At 56.0% G+C, this 20133-nt stretch overlaps 1 protein-coding gene across 3 annotated transcripts in view; it reads left to right on the top strand.

Annotated features, from left to right (window-relative positions):
- Positions 1 to 20133, top strand: part of ELFN1 (extracellular leucine rich repeat and fibronectin type III domain containing 1) — a 58797-nt gene that overhangs the window by 24428 nt on the left and 14236 nt on the right. For 2 of the 3 annotated variants that reach the window (XM_033095716.1, XM_033095718.1), the window contains exon 2: positions 7613 to 7774. The gene's annotated coding sequence lies outside the window, so the exon portion shown is untranslated. Of the gene's footprint in view, positions 1 to 7612; positions 7775 to 13613; positions 13630 to 20133 lie in introns of those variants that run through there. The other variant, XM_033095719.1, reaches the window with a different exon arrangement.

Raw genomic sequence — 20133 nt, 5'->3', positions numbered from 1 at the left:
CCTCAGCACCCAAAGCGCCAGCCGGCCTGGCACCCAAAGTGCCTAAAACAAAATTAGCACAGGGCTTTTGTTTTGGCCTGGCATTTCATTGGGTATACTAGCATGTTATTTCTTTTTCAATATCAAAAGCCATATGTGTATATATCTCCTCACTGTAGAAAGTTAGGAGAGTGTGGAAGGAGGAGAGGCAAACTATGGTTCCACCCCAAAGAGGAGGAGCATGTCAGCACTTCAGAGAATTTCCTTCTGGACTCTTCTTTTGAGGATGAGAGTTTGTGACAGAAGTGGCATGGGCCTTAAAAAAACTTACAACAAACTGAAGTATAACTGACATACAGAAAACTTCACAAAGCTTCAGGCACTGCTCACTGAGTTTTGCACACGGTGTAAGCAAGCCTGGGTCAAGAGACGGGACGGTCCCAAAGCCCCCTGGCCTGTCTGGGGCCCGCGGGGCCTGCGGCTTAGTCCTCACCGTGTGAGGACCTGGACGTGTCCAGCCCCAGGGCCTCCCGGCGCTCCTTGCTGCCCACAGCCGCCTCTCCTCCTTCCCAAACACACCGCCAGCACCTGAGCCAGGCCTCCTGGGCGGCTGCTTGTGAATTTGACTCAAATGTAATCACAGCACACATTCTTCTCTGACCTGGGTCTTTGGGTCGATGCGATTTGGGGGAACTCTGTCCACTCGTCGTGGGTTGTGGTGCTCGTTCATTTTCATTGCTGTAGAGATCCCACTCTAGCTCCAGGGTCGCTTCCAGTTTGGGTCCATGATGAACCTCTTCGCATCTGTCCTGTTGCGTGTGTTCGAGTCCACGGTTCACACCGGTGGGATCCCAATGCTGGCGGGGTCGTGTCGGGCCCCAGGCACAGCCTCATCGCCTGTGTCACGTGTCTCCCAACACGAGACTCACTAGACTTTGAAGCTTCTGTCTTTACAAAGTTGAGTGTCTTTTATGGTTGCTGTGTTTTCTGGCCATCAGCCAGGGTCTCATCTGTGGAATGCCTTTTCAAGACCTCTTCCCATTTTATTATTGAGGTGTCTGTGCTTTCCTCACTCATTTATAGGAGTTGTTCATAGATTCTGAATAAGCTAGCGTTCCCTCAGGATAGGTAGAAGGTGGCTATCTTCTGTTGTTTGTGGCCTGTGTTTTTATTATTTTTAAGAGCAGAAATTCATTATTTTTATGTAGTAAAATTTATCAATCTTTTCTTGTGTAATATGTTTGCCTATATATTCTAAAATATATAGTTCTTTCCCAGCTGTCTATAATCAACCTGGTATTATTTTGTGTGTGGCATGAGGGAGGGGTTCTAGTTCACTTTTCTCCCGTGTAGATATCTAATTTATTGACAAGGCTCTTCTTTCTCAGTGATTTACTGAGCTTCCTGTGTCGTATCAAGGGTTGATTCCTAGGTCACTTTCTGAGTTTTCTGTTTTGATCCTTGGGTTCACTTCTCTGCTCTTATACCAAGACCACACTATCTCAGTTACCATAGCTGTATAACAAATTATAATTATCTGATAGAGTAAAAGTATTTAGGGCTTGTCTCAGCCCACATAAATGGAAGAATCGGCTTGTCAAGTTCCACAAAAAGAAAAAAATCTTCTGGGTTTTTGATTGTGATTATATTGAATCTATAGATCAACTTGCAGTGTTGACTTGAAATGTGCATTTTCTACTTACTGCAAACATATAGAAATCTACTCTACACTTGTATATGGATTTGACATTCAGAGCTTGAAGCTTTGTTATCCATTACTGAATTTGTACATCCTGTGGGATTTTTATGTACACAGTCGTGATACCTGTGAATGACTAGAGTTTTGTTTCTTCCTTTCTGAATTGTATCATTTTTATTTCTTTTTCTTGCCTTACTGCACTGGCTGAGTATTGAATAGAAGTGGTGGTAGCAGGAATCCTTGTGTTGGTCTTGAACTCAAAGGAAAATTTTGGTTTTACCATTAAGTATGTTGTTTGTTGTAAGCCATGTACAGTTGAACAACTTTCGATCTGTGTTTCTTTCCAAATGACTTTCCAAAAGAATTTTGCCAGTTTTACCATAACCTTACCAGCACTGGATATTATCTATTTTTAAAGGTTTTCTTTTTTTTGGTTGTTTTTGCTAGATCATGGTTTATTTGATGAGCCTAAATGTATTTTTTTAAATTTGCATTTCCCTGATTATGAAAGAGGTTGAACATTGTTCCATATATTTTTAACCACCTGTATTTTGTTTGTGTCTGTTCTTCTACTCATTTGTTTATACGTTGTTGGTGTTTCCCTCCTCAATTTGAATGAGTTTGATACATAATGAAGATAATTATCATTTCTCTGTTACAATTGTCATGAATATTTCCAACTGTATGTTGTATATCTTTTAATTTTTGTTATTTTTTATGGTCCTTTCCTTATTTTTATACGGTCAAGTCTGCCTCTTGTTTCTTTTACAATTTATTCTATTCCTCTGGAACTTGGAAAGCCTGTCTCCCTCCTGAGGACTGATAAATATTGAATTCTGTTTTCATCTTGCTTTTTTTATTGCTTAATATTTCATATTTAACTGTTTACTGCCTCTGTAATTTGTGGGGCTGTGGGGTGTGAAGAAAGGAGTTAATTACTGCTCAGAGTTTACCAGGGGAAGGGGCCTCACCTGCACTTCAGAATCTTGGGGCTCTGCCTCAGCCCCAGCCTAACTAAGCCAGTGGGAAGAGATTAGGGGAGGAGGGAGGTGGCGCTGCCTGCAGCCAGTACAGGAACCGTGGAGCTGTAATTACCATCAGGACAGTCCCCTTCGCTGCCTCTGCCTGACTTTAAATCAAAAGCAAGATTTAAAGATCTGTTAGCCCAGCTTAGCAATATCCTGGGTAACCTTGGGCAGGTCTCGTCATGTGTTTGGGACTCAGTTTTCTCATCTGTGAAATGGGGGTGCTAATGACACCTGTCATGAGTTCTGTCACCAAGAGTCAGTGCTTTGGGGGCGTTTGCCCTAAAAAAAGCACAAACAAATCCTGGCTCATGTTTGTGACCTTGGGCAAGAGAGCCTCAGTTTCTCCATCTGGAACCCAGACATAGTAATAATATAGTTCCCACCTCGTGGGGCTCTGGGAAAATGCACGTGGCATTTAGTGAGTCTGCCAACCACACGGTACTACAGTGATGGCTTTGCTGTTACAGTCCTTGTTCAGGAGAAGGGGGAGCCTCCCCAGGGGAGGGGGTTTCCTGTGTTGCCTCTCGGGGGGGGCCCAGCCTAGCTGTGATGGGGAGGGGGAGGGGAGAACCAGGAGGGGGTAGGAGGGCCGTGGGATGCTGTGCAGGCCCACCACCCTCTCCCAGCTCCTGACGGGGGTGGGCCAAGCCCCGTCCCCGCCTCACCCTGAGACTGAGCTGTGGGGCTGGGCATGCAGAGCCTGGCACCTGCTTCCTGACCCAGAATTCATAGTACACACACATGCACACACATATACACACATCACATATGCACACATAAGTACATACACACACACACTCATACACAAACACGTGCACACACATACACATCACATGCACACTCAAATACACGTGCACACAAATACATACACATACACTGAAATACATGTGCATACACATGCACACACATATACACATGTAGATACTTGTACATACACATATGTACACTCAATACAAACACGTGCACACACATCCATATGCACACATAAATACATGCACATATACACACACTTTACACACAGAAACAGACATGAGTCATGCGCTCACCACAGACCTTGCACGCATTGGCTTGGCTCAGAACCAGGTGGGGAACCCCTGCGCCCAGGAAGGCTGCACCCACTGCAGCGTCTGGGGAGAGGTGGGCCTGGGGGCTGTGTTCCAGGCAGTGGGCTAGGCCCTGCAGTGAGGCCAGTGTGGAGCCTAGCAGAGTTCTTGGCCCCAGAGAGGGCAGCCCTGCTTGTCCCATCAGGGTGGTTGGGAAGTGACATTGGAACTGGGCTGTGACTGATGAGAAGGAGCAGCCGTGGGTAGACCTGGGAGAAAGGCTACCAGTTGGGAATGTCATCACGTGCAAAGTCCTGAGGTGGCCATGCGCTGGGGCGGGGGATGAGTTAGAAAGGGCTTGGAGTGGTTGAAGGACAGAACCTGGAGGAGAAGGGGCATAGCCTGAGGTGACAGGTAATGGGGGCACACCTGCAGCGCCCCAGAGCAGCCAGCAGCTCCCCATTTCACAGATGGGGTGCCTGGCTCCTGTCAAGCCAGGCTCACATAGTGGGAGAGGTTGCCCAGACAGAGGGCAGTGTCTTCCTGCTCCCTGGGGCACCCCTCTGTCCCTGGGGCACCCCTCTGTTCCTGTCCTCAGTAGGCAGGCTGGATGGAGACTCTGGTGGGTGGGGCTGCACAGCGGGTGCAGCTGCGGGGAGGCCGGGCTGCTGGCTTCAGCAGGAGCCCCTCCCCCTCCTCGCTAAACAATCATTGCACAAAATATGCAAATGGTATAATTACTGTTATTTGTTTTGCTGATATAAGTGTTTGAAATGCAAATGTCAAGTTTGGGCGCTCTCATTTTCCACCCCTCTTACCCCGATTTCAAGTGGAGGAGCGCTCCCATCCTAGAAGGAGGAGGAGGAGGAGGATTTGGGGTGCCCTTCCCCCTGCGGACACCAGGGGAGCCCGCTCGGCTTTGCTCCCTGACAGCTGCTGCCTCCACCGCCGGAGGGGCACCGCATAGTGGGGGCCGGGCCCTCGCCCAGCTGCACACAGGGCCAGAAAAGGCACTGGCGCTCTCAGGGCGAGAGAAGGGAGGCCTCACACCCTCCCCCACCGTAACGTGTGATCTGGGACCCGTCACTTGGCCTCTCAGGGCCTCAGTTTACCTGTCTGTGTCATGGGATCCACCAGCCTCTGGAGCTGTCCTGTGTCTGGGCCTCAGTGCTATTTGGTTCCACAACAATTCAATTAATGGATTTGGGCTTCAGTTTCCCTCCTGTGGAATTCTGGCACAGGTGCATTCTCAACCTGTAAAATGGAGACTTAGAGTCCCCAAATGCTCTTTGGGGCCCAGGTGAAGCCCCAAATATCACTGTGCATCTGCACTTTCCAGGGTGTGTCGTCACCTTTGACCCCTCCAGCCCAGGTGGTCTCTGAGACTTTTGGGGCTCCCTGGCCTATGGGTTTGGGCAAGCTTGCGCTGTGACCTGGTGAGAGGTGTCCACTATTGTCTCTTTTCAACGGGGGAAACTGAGGTGCGGCATTCCAGGGCTTGTGGAGGTCACGCAGTGAGCGTGTTGCTCAGATGCCAGCATCTGCCACCTGGTTCCCCCGCCCCATCCCCCTGCCACGTGGGCAGGCAGGCCAGCGCCCTTTCCAGTTGCCTCCTCCCATTCCTACACCGAGCTGCTCCGTCTTCACATGCCGCCCCGGGGGCACACCCCTTGATTTCAGGTCACCAGATTCAGCGGACTCCACCTGTCATGGTTCTGCAAATCCGTTATGGGCATGGCTGTGCAGACCTGTGGGTTTCCAGTAGTAGTGCCAGTGCCACCGTCAAATGGTGTGATTACCTTGATCCCTGAAGGAGTGCAGCCCCGCCAGGCCCCGCCACTCCACGCCCCCACTCCCCAGGCCCATAGACAGTCTGGGGAGCTGGTGGCTCCCACCAGGGCGGCCCTGAGAGATGCTTTGGATCTGCCAGCTGGGGAAAGAGAGTGAGAGTGGGCCCCAGGGCTGTCTCTGGCCTGGGGCCCCTTTGTGGTCAGCCCCTTGGGCAGGACCTGGGGGTGGGGGCTGGGCTGAAGCTCAGTGGGGTTAGAGTGAGCGTGTAGGGTGCCCCTGCCCACATGTGCCTGTGGAGAACCGTGAGTGTGTGCACATGTGTGTGCACACACGCACGTGTCATCTGTGGGTCTGCAAGTGATGCTGAGAGAGTGGAAAGCCCTGGGAGGGGACCAGCATGTGAGGTGAGGACACTGAACTCACTGGCAGACCGGGAGGAACCACTGCACTACCTGTGGGGTGGCCTGGCTTCTGCTCACATGCGTGGGGGCTCACATTCGTTCCGCCTTTGGACAGCTTGGCTGGAGAGCCTGAGAGGAGCTGGGGTTGTCGGGGGACCAGGACCCAGGAGACGAGAGCAGGCGCTGCTGGGCCGACGGCAGGAAGAGAGCACTCCAGCGAGCGCACATGTGGTCAACGGCCTGGACACAGGAGGCGCAATGGCACCTGGTCCCTGGGCTGCAGCTTGGCCTGGAGGCCTCCCCCCAGGCCAGGCTGGTGGGGAGCTCGGAGCTCCCCATGATCCCTCCATTTTTATTCTAATTACCTTTTCCAAGGCAGGTTCGGCCTCATTAGCATATTCAAATGCAGGCCGTCATTATTTCAATTAGCTGTTAAGTAATTAGCTTTAATTGACGAGCATTCCCCCCCTTTCCCACATATTTTTTGGTTATTTACATCCGCTTCTAACCAACAATTTTAGGTAATTACATGCCACTCGCTCATGTATTTGTGTGCGTGGGCACACACACATTCACACACACACTCATACTTACACACACACACACACACACACACACTCATACCCTCTTCCTCGCTAGACAGGTTCCTTCTCGCCTTTCAATTCCTGCTCCCAGCCTGGGGTGAGGGATGTGCGGTGCAGGTGGCGCCCGGCGCGGCTCCTGCCCAGGCTCCTGAGGGTCCTGCCTGGCTATTGGGGCTCAAGGTGAACCAGAGCCCCCCAACCTTGCTCCCAGAATCCCTCTTGTCCCCAAATGCCGTCACCTCTGGGCACCCCGTCCTCCTTCCCCCATCTGGCTGTGCCACCTGAGTTGGTAAATTATGTGCCTGCAGTCACGCATGCAGAGCGCGTGGCATCATGGCTCCAGGCTTTGTCCAAACATGGCTCTGTCCTATGTCTCAGCTCTGTGCCCCTGGGAAGAGGTCTCCCCTCAGCCTGTTTCCCTGTTTCCTGTCTACAAAATGGGGGGCAAGCGAATGAAGAGGGAGTGTGAAAGGAGGTGATGCCTAGATAGTCCTAGATAGCATCAACACCACACTCAGTGTCTGTTGGGGTTGAGCCAGCGAGTGAGTGAAGGAATGAATGAATGAATGATCGGACCTTGTGGGTAGATGGAGACTGGACTTGCAAGATCACAGGCTCACGTCGTCGCTGGCCTGGTCTGGACTCTGGCGCCCCGGGATGGAGGGGGGTGCCCCCCAGAGAGCCCTGTCGGACCTGGCCACCCGGAGTCTCGGCCTCAGTTGTTTGTCCACCTCCCTCTCACGTAGGTCACAGGGCTCAGAGGGATGTGGGTGCACTGTGCCTCGAACGTTCCCTCTGACCCGCTGGTCCCTGGGCTTCTGGGCTTCCACCCCAGCAGCTGGGCCACAGCCAGCCTGCACTCTGCAGTCTGTGTCTGTCGGCCTCTGTGTCACCTCCACCCCTGCCCTTTGCCCTCTCCGTGCCTCCTTGACCTGGGGACATGGGCTTGCACGTTTTGTTGCTGGAGGTCTAACTTCCATGCAGTCCGTGGCACTGTACCCTGCAGACCTTCCAAAGCTGACATGGCTGCAGGCAGCGTGGCCCATCTCCTTCTCACCTCCCTCCTCCCCTCTGTGTCTTCCTGCAGTGGACACTGCCTTGGAGACCATTTGCCCCACGCTTTGGCTGGATCCTTGCTCTTCCTCTGTGTCCAGAAATGAGGAGAAGATGTCTGTGATCCCTGAGGGGAGGAAGCTGCCAGCCTGTTCTTCTCAGATGAGCCAGGTCACCGGCAGGCCCTGACCCAAAGGTAAGGGGTGCTCTTGCTCATCGGACACTCGGCAAGGGGGGCAGGTGTGCTGGGGTCACGGGACAGGCCTGGAAGGCGTGGGGTCAGAGCCGGCTGTCCTGCACAGCAGGTCCCTTAGGGACCGACCTTGGTTCAGAGCTGTTGCCCATCTAGTGGAGTGAACAGGCTGCTTCAGGGTACGGCGAGAGGCTTTGGGGCCCTGGGGTGGTCTGAGTGGGTGGTGGCCTGTGCAGTGTCCTCCCTCGTGAGTTGGGTGCTCTGTGGGGTGTCATGGGTTTTGCTCCCACCATGTTGTGGGAATGTGTGCGAGTGTAAAGCCACCACGTGTACAACACGGGACATGTTAGCATTGACTCACGTGTATCTGAACACAGGTTCTTCCCTGAAAAACCGTCTAAAATGCTGCATTGAATTCCTAAGTGAACGAGTGGGGGGTCGAGGTGGCCATCCCGATGGCACTCCAGCTGTCCTGGTGACCCAGCTGTGCTGTCTGCTGGAGTCTCACCTGCAGCTGGAAAGCAGCTGGACGAGTTATTTCCTGTTGGCGCTTTTAGATCACCACTGTGCCCTCTTCTGTCACCTATCCTGCGATGGCTCAGGGCCTGAGACACCTCGTGTGTCACAGACTTGGCAGTTTGCAAACCTGGCTGGTGCAGGTGCTGCTCTCTGGGAATTTCCTTGTGTGATGGAGCTGGGTTGTAATACTTCCCTCGGACAGCAGGAGGCGCTGTTGGTAAATGACAGTGCAGTGAAGAGTGGCTTTTAGGCTTGGGGTCCACAGCTTGCCTGCTGCCAGCTGGCGTTACAAGATTCTATAGATTGAGTTTATTTCAAGTGACTGTGATACTTAGGTTCTGCCAATTCTAGTGGACTGGGACTTTATGTGGGACAGACCCCTTCCAGGACCGTGAAGGCATGCCTGCTTGTGGTCAGATGGCTCTCATGTGTCAGTGGCTTTAGAGTGACGCTTGTAGGAGGTGGCTCTGGAAGGGAGGCCTGAGGAGGTGCCGTGAGAAGACCAGGGCGGGGCTTCTGGGCTCGAGGCCAGGGCATCGTGAGGACCAGAGCACAGTGGGGAGAAGGAACCAGTGGGCAGGGCTGGGGTGGGAGGCGGTCGAGAGCTGGGCAGGGCCAGGCCGGGGCACGTGAAGCCGCCTGGTCACTGCTCCTGCACGTGCCCTTCAGACGTCCGTGCGGGCCTGCCATTTGCCAGGCCTTGGCGCAGGGTGCTGGGGACCCCAATCCTTGAGGCACTCTGAGTCTAGAAAGAGGGAGGGCAGTGAGGACGCATAGTTCATTCCATGCCGCGGCCCCGTCCCTTCAGCTGACATCTTCAAGAAAGTCTAGGGAGGGCGGGGGCTGGGTTCCACATGACGTTGACAAGCACCTGCCCCTTTTGGGGCCTCAGTTCCCCTATCTGAAACATGAGGGTGTCTCCAAGAACCATCTCCATGGATTTGTTTAGAAATTATTTAGCAGACAGGGCAATCTGGGGGTGTCAGCTCTGAATGCCAGTGGCATGAGACCCCCTTGAGCATCCAGACTGAGACCCACACAGCAGTGGGACGTGACGCCAGTGGTGCACAGGGCACCCCGGAGGCCAGGGCTGTGGCAGAGCCGAGGCAATTAGGGCCAGGCTGGGCAGACTCGGCAGTGCCGACCTCAGGCCACTGGCACGGCCATGAGTGTGTGGGACAGGCCGGCAGGCAGAGCTGGGCTTTGGCCAAGACTCCTGGTGACAGCCCTGTCCTTCCCCCGGCCCCGCCATGTCTTTGCCTAGAATGCCCTCTCTCCCAAGTCGATCTGTCTTTGCAGTGACCTTGGTGTGAGACAGACCCCACTCTGCTGATTTTTGGCTGTGGAACTCTGGGCAAGTCATTTTTTGTCTGTAAAATGGAGATAATGACCTCTCCCATAAGGTGAGCATACACAGGGGGTGAGTGAATTTCCTGGTGTACAGTAAGTGCTCAGTAAGTATGCAATGGGTGCCCGGGAGGTACCCGGCTGTGGTTCATCATGTTAGATAACTGTTAGTCTTTCCTTCCTTCCCGAGGTCCCATCCGTCCCAGCCCTAGTCAAGTGCAGGCCCACCTGGGGCCCCTGCAGCCTGCTGGAGCCCCTCAGGCCTCAGCCCCGGGCCGTGCCTCTTGGTCTCCCTGTCACTCAGCCCAGGCTACATGCTCGCTCCATCAGCCTGGCGCGGGGTACACACTGAATGGGTGTTGGTTAAATGAATGGATGGGATGTTTCGCAGCCTGGCCTACCTAGGAAGGCAGGTGGCAAAACAGATGGCCCTTGGCTCCTGCGGCTCTCGTGGAGGAGTGCGCACGTCACTCTAGGTCTCCTTCAGGAACTTGTGGGCTGGGTACAGTTTCCAAGATCCCTTTCAGACAGAGCATTTGTCATTCAGTGAGTTGAACTTTCCCAATTCTATTCCTGCCTCCTTCCTCCTCCATTTCCTGGTCCTAGGGCCTCGTCCCTAGAAAGTGCTTCTCTCGAAACAATGCCTAAGAGTCCAGGGGAAACTTCTGTGTGTTCTGCTGACCCCAGGTGACCCGCTGCAGTGGCCCAGCCTTTGGGTGGCTCGTGTTGAGCACCAGGGACAGAGCCCCAGCGAGCCTCCCTGTGGGGAGGGAGGGGTCTGGGAGCTGGCAGAGCTAGAGCCCACGTCCCCTGTGGAAGACCCCTCTTCTCCCTGGACCTCAGTTTCCTTCTCTGAGAAATGGGGTGATGCTTTCCCCAGCAGAGCTGGTGTGACATACTGGTGACTTTCCCAAGGCTACCCAGCGTACTGTCACACCACCCTCTCCTTCCCCAGCACGCCCCGGCTCTGCTCCCCCACCTCTCCAAGGAGCAGAGTTATTTATCTGCCTGATGGTGACAGGCGGCAGTGGCTGCAGTTAGAGCTGCTGTCCGGAGATCAGCTGGCGGCTGTGGAGCAAACAGCCTGAGCTAATTAGGAAAAGGTCATGCCGGCTCCCGGAGGCCCGCTTTTGAAGTCGGGCCTCACACTGGCGGCTGGAAGGAGCCTGGGACTTTGAGTTAGTGGCTTGGTTACCAGGACAGCGCACGGCTGATTCCTGGTCGCCTAGCCCGCCACTCTGAGGTCTCACCTTCTAGAGGTTCCCAGTGCCAGGGGGCCAGCCATCCACCCCTTGTTCCAGGATGGACAGACAGACAATGAAGACTCAGCCCCCAGGCTGGCCTTGCCCTGCCCGCCTCCCTCCCTGTGCCCAGGGGCAGAGAGCGGAATGCAGGCTGGGCAGTAGCCGCCCACATGCCCCCGCAGTCCCTCTGTGTCCTTACCATTTTTCTCTAAGTAAATTCACATTTTAAAAACTTAAATACGTTTATTTAAAAGGGAAGTTTTATAGCAGTACTACAAATGGAAAACAACCCTCCTTTGCCATAAATAGAATTCATAATCATAAAAATAAATTCAGTGGAAACAAAACAATGTTATTAAATTCTAGTTGGATGCCACAGCCCAGGGGAGGCTTGGAGCCCAAGGCTTGCTGTCGCTTTATTAAAAAGGAAGAACAGCAAGTGTACAGGGGTGTTCAAGGCTTACCAGCCCCATCCGAGACTTTCTTTTTGATGTAATCAGAAGCACTGAAAAGAATTAAATTGAGAGTAACTTTCTAATAAACTTATTCAGCATTATTTTATGCCGTGTCACCTAGGGATTGAAGTTGGCAGCACAAGACAGAAACCTGAGCATCGTGTGGTTGAACCCCACCTCGGGATTCATTTTTCTCATGTGAAGGGGTGGGTGGTGCACAGCCTGAGGACGTTCCGTGTACCTCCCTCCTGTGTCATTCTTACAGTGTCCTCATGGCCTCAAGATGGCTGCTGCACCTCCAGCCGTTGTATCTGCATCTCGGCAGGAAAAGGGGCGTGGTGAAGGGAAAGGAGTGTGCTGGCTAAGTCTCCACAGTGGGCACCTGAGCCTGTTCCCTGGCCCACTACAGTCCACGGCTGCCTCACCGAATAGTTCATCTGTTTGTGACACATTTCCTTGGTGCCTACGCTTTTGGAGGCAGCAGACTTCTGCCGTGTGGTATTCCTGAGGCCACACGCTGGCACATGCGAGATGAGCCCTGGCCCCATCCCAGTGCATCCCCAGGGGCCTGGGGCCTGCCCTTCCCCTCCCCCCATGCCCTCCTCCTGCTGCCCACAGCTGTCTCATCTTGGGGCCCTGGGCCTGTGCTCCCCAGAACCCCTTCTTGGCTTGCTCATCTCCGCCTGGTGGGGGGCCAGGGTTTCTGCTCCTAGATCTCAGTTTGTCTTTTCATTTCCTTGCAGAATGCCCACCCCCAGCTTCCTGGACTTAATTAGCAGCAGGGAGGCAGTGCCTCGGGGTGCCCCCATCTCTGGCCTCTCTCTGGCTCCCTGGGGATCCCTTCTGCTTCTGGCCAGGGTGTGGGGTTGTGCCGCCTGCCCCACCGCACCCACCCCGGCCACATGCTTCGCTTGCCTTTCAGCCTGAGATGATCCCCCTCACCTCCTCCCCTCACAGACCTTACTCCTGCTCTGACCTCTGGCCGTTGACCGCTCTCCTTGGCAGCAGGGCAGGGGACCCGCTACAAGCCCCAGGTTTAAATACGGGTTCGTTGCTAACCAGCTGTGCAATCAGGGGCAAGTCGCTTAACCTCTCTGTGTTTATCGTTGGTGTGACAGTGGCGACGGCAGCTGCTGGTGAGATTGACAGGCACTGGGGGAGCGTGGCACCTAGGCCTCCCCTCCCCCGCCTCTGCACGTGTGCGTAAGCAGCTCTGCACACGTTTCCCGACCCCTGACCGTCTTTGCCCTCCCTCCCTGCCCCCTCCACTGGCTCAGCCTCAGTGACTCACAGCTGAGGCTGCAGCCGGGCTCCCCATCACACCCCAGCCCACCCAGCAAAGTGAATCCAGCAGCCAAAGTGGGTCAGGGGGTTCGGGGAGCAGGAGGGCCTGGGGAGGGAGGCCGGTGCCACAGCCAGGTTGGTGACAGCTGTGGGGTGAGATGGCAGAGGAAGGGGGGTTGGGGGAAGAGGGCCAAGCCTGGGGGCGGGGAGGTGATGGGCATTCAGGCCTGGGAGCCAGAAGCGAAAGTAGCAGAGACCCTTGTTTTCATGCTGATGATTTCCTGGGCGGGGGCGGGGAACGTGCCCAGATCTCAGGAGACACTTCTCTGCCAAGGCGTGCCAGCGGAGGCTGGAGTGAGTGAGGACACGTTTGCTTAACACTCCTGTGTGCAGGCCCTGTCTGGCCTGAGCTCGTCTAATACAATGGCCCTGAGCGACTGCAGGAAACGGGGGTGGAGAGCGGTTGCCCCCATTGCCCTGAGCCTGCACCCCGAGACATACCTCACGCTTGGATCTTGCAGCCGTTCTGCTCTCTGCATAGAGATGGAAGGCACCGAGCTGCCCGTGGGGGGTTCTCCGCTTGTCCCGGCCCAGGCTCCTCCAGCTGGCCCTCACCCTGGACATGTGCTGTCCCCAGCCTGGCTGCTTGCATGGGCACATCCGCAGGCCCCGGTTCCAGGCTGAGGCTCTGAGGCTCCTGTGGAGGGACAGGTGGAGGTGGGGCAGTGCACATGGTGTGACTGCCCGTCGGGGGACCCAGGGCACTGGAGAGACCGACCCCAGGAGCCTTGAGCTGGCTGGAGATATGGCTCCCACAGGCGCCGACCCTCCCACACTGGAACTGTGAGTGTAGGCAGAGCTCAGACAAGACAGACGGGTTCGAGTCCACTTCCTGGAGGGAAAGGGGCAGGACTTGGAAGGACAATGAGATGGACTCTCCAGCGGCGTCTGCACAGCACATGGGGTGCAGACAGTATGGGAAGCGCCTGAGCTGGGACCAGGCTGGGAGGTAGGAAAGAGGTAGGGTCACCCCATCTGGGCCTGCTGCGTCCAGGGCCCGCTTGGAGCTGTCCAGGGTCCTGACCACCGCACAGTGTCAGGCTGCTGAACGCGGCCCCCCCTTCCTCTCCACACCCCAGGGGTACCCTGCAGGGCCAGGTGCGGGTCAGGCAGCCCCGACACTCCTTCCCCTCCAGGGTGGACATTCCCCCACCCCGGTGTCCACTGTGCAGAATGTCTCCCTTCCCCCACCCCTGCTCTGTACGGCCTCAGCCCGCAGTCTCCCTGCACGTGCCTGTCTGCGCCCCACCCTCCCCACCACCCCCCTTTGGTGTATCCCGAGCCCTTTGTAGCCCAGCTTGTGCGTGCTATGGCGGGTCCATCTGGTGCACACTGAGCTGTCCTCTGGGACTCATCTGTCCCCTGGGGACCGTGATGACACCTCCCCTGTTGTTTCTGAGGGTTCCCACAGACACCAGATTCCATGTCATGGATCATGCCTTCTGTCTTGAAACAACCTCTTCTCTGCTCTCGGCGTCAGAGTCCCTCCCACCTCTGGGCTCTTCCTTCTCAGCGGTTTCCTCAGATGTAGGTCCTCAGAAAGTCCCTCCCCCGCCCCGGCATTAGCCACATCTTCACACAGGTGGAGCCTGGCCTCTCTAGCTCCTGCCCAGACGTCTCTGTCCAGTGCAGGCCTTGGGGCCTCTCCCTTGTCCTGTCTCAGCACCCCACACCTGGCATGATGGCACCAACTTGTCACAGCCCCAGCCTTGCCTGCCAAGCCCTCCTTCCCCTGCTCCCAACCTCAGTCAAGGGCAGAGCCAGCCCCCCAGCTGCCCCATCAGTATTTACTCCTTTCTCCAGCGAACCAGCAGGTTACATTGATCTGACCTCCTCTCTCTCTCTCTCTAGAACCTTTTATCGGAATGTAACAGACAGAAAAGTGTGCACATCATAGGTATCTTTAGCTCAATAAACTTTTACCAACTGGACACACCCATGTCCCCAGCCCTGGATACCACCTCTCCCTCCCGGGCCTGGACCCTCTCTGGTGCCCTCCTTCATACTGGGGCCCCTGTGCCAGGGCCCAAGTCCCAGCCTCGCCACTTGCTCACAGCACTCAGTTTCTTCATCTGTAAATGGGAGCCATGACACCATTACGTGCTCCATGGTGCTGCTCCCCATTTACTGCCTTTAATGGCGTTAAATATGTGTATCAGCACTTGTCGGATCAAACATTCGATAGCAGTGAGCTGGCATTGTTACAACTGGTTCTCTCAGCCCTTGGCTACCTGCTGGCTTTCCAAGGAGGAAGCAGCGACACACAGACTGAGTGATGTGCCCAAGGCCCCCATCTGGCAAGTGGCAGCCTGTCTGCAGACAAGCTCTCAGCCCCTCTGCTCCAGCGCCCTGTTGCATGGGAACCAGCTGCAGAGTGATCACCACCCTCCTCCTGGCCTCCCCACAGGGTCCTCGGGGAGCAGCGGGGAGCCCCCTGGAGAGGGCTCAGGGAAGTCAGGCCCTCGTCCCGTTCTGCTGCAGCTTTGCTGTGTGACCCAGGGAGAATTCCTTCCCTTCTCTGGGCCCAGAGGGCAGAGGCCAGAGTTGGCAGGTTCTCTTGATGTCATTCCTCAGGCACCTTGCTGTGTCGTCCCCCATTTGTTCCTGCCATGCCCTGGCATGGTGCCTGGCACGTACTAGGTGCTTTAAAGTCTTTGTCTTTGGGATGCTGAAAGGCTGGGGTGTCAGAGCCATTGGCTTGTGAGAGGAGGACTGAGCCCTCCTGGGAACCATTTGCAGGAGCCCAGTTATGCCCACGCCGAGTCCGCCACAGTCAGTCGTCAAAGGTCTAATGCTTCCTCAGTGTGCAGGCGAAGCCAGGAGAGGCTCGAGGTCAAAGGGGGCCATCCCAGGGAGGGGTGCCCCCAGACACCGTAAGTCCTCAGGACACAGGGAAGCCACTGTGGAAAGGAGACGAGAAGGCTTGGATGCTAGTCCTCCCTCCGTCCTGGCCCCTGTGACCCTGAGACCGTTCCTCCCCTCTCTGGCTTTCAGTGTTCCTTCTGTGCAGTGGGAGCCTTTGCGTTCACTCCCTGAATCACTGTCAAAGGTCCTTGACCCACAGCCCCAGGCATCAAGTTCTGGGGTTGGTACCTTTCATCCTTTACTCAGTGGCTGTGAAACCGGCAGCCTTTTGTTCCCAGCCCTGGGATCAGCCGAGCTGGCCAGGGGCCCGAGTACCCTGAGCCTGGTCCTCGGGGCCAGGGAGAACAGCACAAAGCACGACGGTGCCCTGCTGAGACCTAGTGAGCCAGGCGAGAGATGGGCCCTGGAAGTCCGATTTGTAAAGCTCTTGAGTGGTTCTGACGGGTTTCCTGGTTTAGGAAACACTGCTTTTGTCCACCTGCCAGGGAGAGTGCCCTCTCTGACACCCTGCCTCTCCTTGCACACCTCCAGAGACGGGGAGCTCAGCCTTACACAGATGTCCCTTCCTTTTGAAAACATTTTAAAACTTATTATAAAATATTTAAGGTGTCTCAAATATTTAAGAAACTTATAATAAATATTTCACTAATTATAAAATATTCAATACAGCCAAAGGTATGAGAATAGTCCCATGAATACCTGATACTGGCCCTTCCAGCTTAAAACTAACCCCACGCGCTCCCTGTGACAGGCAGGCTCAGGAGGGATGAGAGGCCTGTGTTCAACGCCCCGACACCTCCCGCCAAAGCCTCCCACGTGCCCCTCTCAGATCCTCCCCGTCTTTCTTTCTAAATTGGTAATTGTGGTAAAGGGCACACAGCGTGAAGCTCAGCATTGCACCCGTTCTGAGTGTGCGGCTCAGTGGCATTAAGCACCCCCACCCATCTCCAGACTTCTCCATCTTGCCCCCCAGGTGAGCCCTTTGCTAGTTTGTGGTGGTTATTCTGGCGCCTGGGTCACACCCTTGCTCTCTGTGGGACTGTGTAGAACCCACAGTCTGCATTCCTCAAGCTTCAGGTCGTGGCAGACCCGTGGGCTGTAGAGGCTGGTACGTGGGCCATGGAGGCTGGCACGTGGGCCGTGGAGGCTGGCGCTGGCATCCGGGCGCCGTGTTGCTGAGCGTTCACGCTCTTCCACTGTTGGTGCCCCCAGGGCGCGTGCCCCACGGTGCTGTGGCCATTCTCTCGGGGCACTTCTCAGGTCCAGCGTGCGTGTGCTGGGACACCTCTCACAGCTTCTCCAGGGGCGCGCACGGCCCAGCGAGGCTGTGCTGGGTTCTCCGGGAAGGTGGACGCAGTCACATGCGAGTCCACCCACAGGCCTCGGGGAGCCTGCTGTGTTATGCTCTGCAGGGACGTGGGTCCCCTAGGCCCTTCCCCTCACCAGACATGCCCTGTCCTTCTGCCTTTTCTCAGACAACCTGGCTTTGTGTCCATTCGGCGTCCCTCACCCACCTTCCAACACGCCCACAGCGACCTGTTGGCCTGGCGTCTGTACGCACAGGGGCTGTGGGGTCACACTCCAGGGTTTGGCTGCTGCTTCACCAGGCCGGTTATTAATGTCTCTGTGCTCGCCTGTAAAGTGGAGAATACCAGTACTGTCTTCACAGGATTATAAGTAAATAATGTTAATAAATGCAAAGCTCTTAGAGCAGTGCCTGGTGCATGGTAGGTGCTCTATGAGTGAGCTTTTGTTATCTCCCTGGAGGTGTGGACCCAAACCGTCTGGACGTGAGTTGAGTGGCAGAGCTAGATCACCTCCTCTATTCTTCCTGCTGTATGTCTATGAAGACAGCCTAAGTTACCTTTCAGGGACCACGTTTACCTGTTGGAACCTGATCTTGCCTCTTCCTTGGGTAACATGGAGCCATGCTTCTCCGCTGTGCTTTCCTGGCCTGGCCTTCGCCCCACATAATTCACGGAGGTGCTGCGACCTGTTATTCCAGCGGGAGGGGACACGGATCCTGGTCCCTACCTCCAGTGCCTTTCCCGGTCCTTCAGGCTCTCAGAGTCCGTTACTGCCGCTCACAGGGAAGGCCGGGTGGGGACACAGCCCACAGACTCCCCCAGCCCTGGGAGTGACACGCTATGTCCCCTTCTGTGACCCTGTCACCTCGCCAGTGGGCGCCCCAGCACTGGGAGTGACACGCTCTGTCCCCCTCTGTGACCCCATCACCCCACCGCCAGGCGCCCCCACCTGAGCACAATTGATGGCCCCAGCACTGACTGAAGGCCCCATCCCAAGTGTTAGACTCTCCTCCAGGAGCCCTCCAGGGTTGGGGGGCAGGTGCCCCTAGGGCCCCAAAACCCGGTGGACCTCAGGGCCCGAGCACTGTGTGCAGAGTGTGCAGAGTGAGAATGAGCCCAGGGAGGGGGGCTGGTGACGTCACAGCAGCCTGGGGGCCCAGCTCTGGGGGACGGGGTGTGAGGAGAAGAGAGGAGCCGGGAGGGAAGCAGCGCCTGCCCAGCCAGTGGCAGGTGATGGCCCATGTGGCCTGCAGACAGGGTGTGGTCTCAGATGACAGACGGACAGATGGACCGAGACCCAGAGAGGCGGTGGGCGGTGGGGGCAGCCACACGCAGGATGCCTCCTGTTTAATTGACTCAGTGGGTGAGGAAAGATGGATCACGAGAGGAGCGCGTCCTCAAACCCACTTAGGCAGCTTCCAGTGCTGTCACTTCCACCGAAAATTGAACGTCCTCCAGCTGCTCCGTCGCCCGACTCCTGCCTGCCATGAAGTGATAACCAGAGCCTCGTGTGCGCGATGCGCGTGCAGTGCAGAGAGGGGAGGGCAAGGGTAGACCCATGGCGAGGAGCAAAGTCGGGGCCCCTCCCACACCTAGGGACACACACGCAGTCACACACACTCACACAATCACACTCACACCCAGTCACACACTCACACGCAGTCACACACACACACTTTCTCCCAGTAGATCTCAGGTGGCAAAATGCTGTCCCCCAGCAGACGCTGTCTTGCCATGGCCCTGGGATGGGGACCCAAGGGCACCAGTGGCCTTTGGGCAGTGCCTGTGTCGAGCAGAGGGCACACAGCCCCGGCTGGGTGACTTCTCTTCCAGTCTCACTGCCTGTGGCCCTCGGGAGGCCAGGAGAGAGGTTGTGCTTAGAACAGTGGCAGGGGGACCACATGGAAGCCACTTTCTCAGAGCAGCTTCTGGTCCCCTCCCACAGGCAGTCTGCCCAGGGCTCTCCAGGACCCCTGATCTCGGCAATTTGGGGTGGAGGGAGTGCTACAGAAGGGGCCTCAGCATCCAAGGGGATCTTGTAGCCCAGGAGGGTTCCCCGAGGCCCTTTTCTCTTACCCTCCCTGAACGCGGACCCGGAGATGGTCTGTGGAAGGGATGATGATAAGGGGACAGTGTGTCCCACCCACGAGGGACAGGACACCTGTGAGCAGCGACAGGCCCTGGGACCTGCTGCGATGCCCTCTCCAGGGCGCTCTCCTCCCCACGGGGCAGTGTCTGCTTATACTCACAACACATCTCGTGCTCCTCTGTGCATGCCACACATTTGTTGAGCCAGGAACTATAGTTGGTTCTTTCCACGAGTCATTTACTTAGTCACCGGCGTCATTTTACAGACAGGAGACCCAGGAGGCACAGCAGCCAGTGACGGAATCGAGGTCCAGGGTCATCCGGCAGTTCGTGTTCTCTTCCAGCCTCTCTGACCCACGAGGACAGCGGCCGTGTCCTCTTCTTGTAGCGTAGACAGTAAATCTGAGTGACTGAGTCAGTGCACGGATGGCCGTAGGAGGGGGGCTACAGTCACAGGTGTCAGGGCTCAGATGGAGGTGTGGGTCCCCAGGGCTGCCAGCCAGCGTCTCCCTCCCAGGGGAGCTGGGAATGATGGGGATGAGGACTTCTATTCTGGTGGGGGTATCTCCTTAGTCTCAGACTTTCCAAGGGCCAAGTGACCGGGCTGAGTCCTCCCTTTGCTCTTCCATTTTTCCATGCAAGGGGCAGGGAGGGGGGCTAATGGCCTGGGGACATTCAGCAGTGGCCTCGGGCCCCCTCATAAGGTTCTGGCTTCCACAGGCTGGCTCCCCGGGCCTGATGGGGGCTTCAGTTCAGGCCCCCATTCAGCTCGCCCACCCCAGTCCCTTCCCTGATTCCATCTGGCTGGCTGGAGCACATTCTCCACTCCTGGGGCATGAGAGCCCAGGGGCCTGGCCAAGTCCGCCCCACCTGGCATCAGGAGGAAGCCCCACCCTTTGCACGCTCCCTGTTTGGGCCAAGCGGCAAGTCAGAGACAGGGCGGGACCCAGACCCCAGGGGCCTTCAGGTTCTGCCGCCCCAGCCTCATGCTGGGGGACAGGCTCCCTGAGCAGGGGTGAAACTGGGGGACCCCACCCCACTTGCTCCGTGCCGCCCCCCAGCCACCACACTGGCCGATGCCTGTCCTCTCCCGAAGTGTCTCGGTGACTAACAGGAGACCAGCCTCTTCCAGATCAATCCCGTTTTGGCCTTTCAGCTATAATTAATGTTTGCTGTGCTATTAGATTGATTTT

Source organism: Rhinolophus ferrumequinum, chromosome 24 (assembly GCF_004115265.2).
Source record: "Rhinolophus ferrumequinum isolate MPI-CBG mRhiFer1 chromosome 24, mRhiFer1_v1.p, whole genome shotgun sequence".
Classification (NCBI taxonomy): Eukaryota; Metazoa; Chordata; class Mammalia; order Chiroptera; family Rhinolophidae; genus Rhinolophus; species Rhinolophus ferrumequinum.
Note: the sequence above shows the minus strand (reverse complement) of the source record. Positions and strands in the feature narration are given on the sequence as shown.